The sequence below is a fragment of the Theropithecus gelada genome, chromosome 16 (assembly GCF_003255815.1).
Source record: "Theropithecus gelada isolate Dixy chromosome 16, Tgel_1.0, whole genome shotgun sequence".
In the NCBI taxonomy this organism is placed as follows: Eukaryota; Metazoa; Chordata; class Mammalia; order Primates; family Cercopithecidae; genus Theropithecus; species Theropithecus gelada.
The window spans coordinates 64,627,395-64,628,147 of record NC_037684.1 but is presented as its reverse complement, the minus strand read 5'-3'; the positions used below and the strand labels follow the sequence as shown (position 1 = coordinate 64,628,147).

Genomic DNA, 753 nt, shown 5'->3' with positions numbered 1-753 from the left:
CATTTACAATAATATATTTTATAAAGGGCATAATAAGAGTAGAAGTATGGGGCCGGGTGTGGTGGCTAACGCCTGTAATCCCAGCACTTTGGGAGGCTGAGGTGGGAGGATCACCTGAGGTCAGGAGTTCAAGACCAACCTAACTAATATGGTGAAACCCCGTCTCTTCTAAAAATACAAAAATTAGCCAGGCGTGGTGGCACATGCCTGTAATCCCAGCTACTCAGGAAGCTGAGGCAGGAGAATCACTTGAACCCAGGAGGCGAAGGTTGCAGTGAGCCGAGATCATAGCCAAGATCATGACACTGCACGCCAGCCTGGGCAACAGAGCAAGACACCGTCTCAAAATAAAAAGATTAAAAATATGGAATGTTGTTAAGTATTTATTTCTCGCCCCCATGGATCATCATATATATGCTGCTTCCAGAACACTTTGAATATATCCAGAATTCTCGAGTGAGATTGTCAGATGCAAATGCTATCTCTGCCAATTGCTAGCTCTGTGAACCTGAAATACTTAATCTCTTTGTGCCTCAGTTTCTTCTGAGAGAATGAAACCAACATGCAACATTTTGTATTTTCACCCTGGTATTCTTTTATTTTATTTTTCCTTAGAATTGTCCATGTCAATCTGTCATGATTTTACTCTCACAAAGACAAAATCAAAAATCATTAACACAGCTTTTCTTTCAGCAGGATAATGGCAGTATTTAGTATTTCACAAAATGAAGCACTGTAATTGCAGCTTGCTTT

General features: G+C 40.6%; 1 non-coding gene across 1 annotated transcript; it reads right to left on the bottom strand.

The window, feature by feature from the left end:
- Positions 1-615: 615 nt before the first annotated feature.
- On the bottom strand, positions 616-753 carry LOC112610466. Its single transcript, XR_003116364.1, has one exon. It is a non-coding gene; the product is annotated as a small nucleolar RNA SNORA69 (small nucleolar RNA).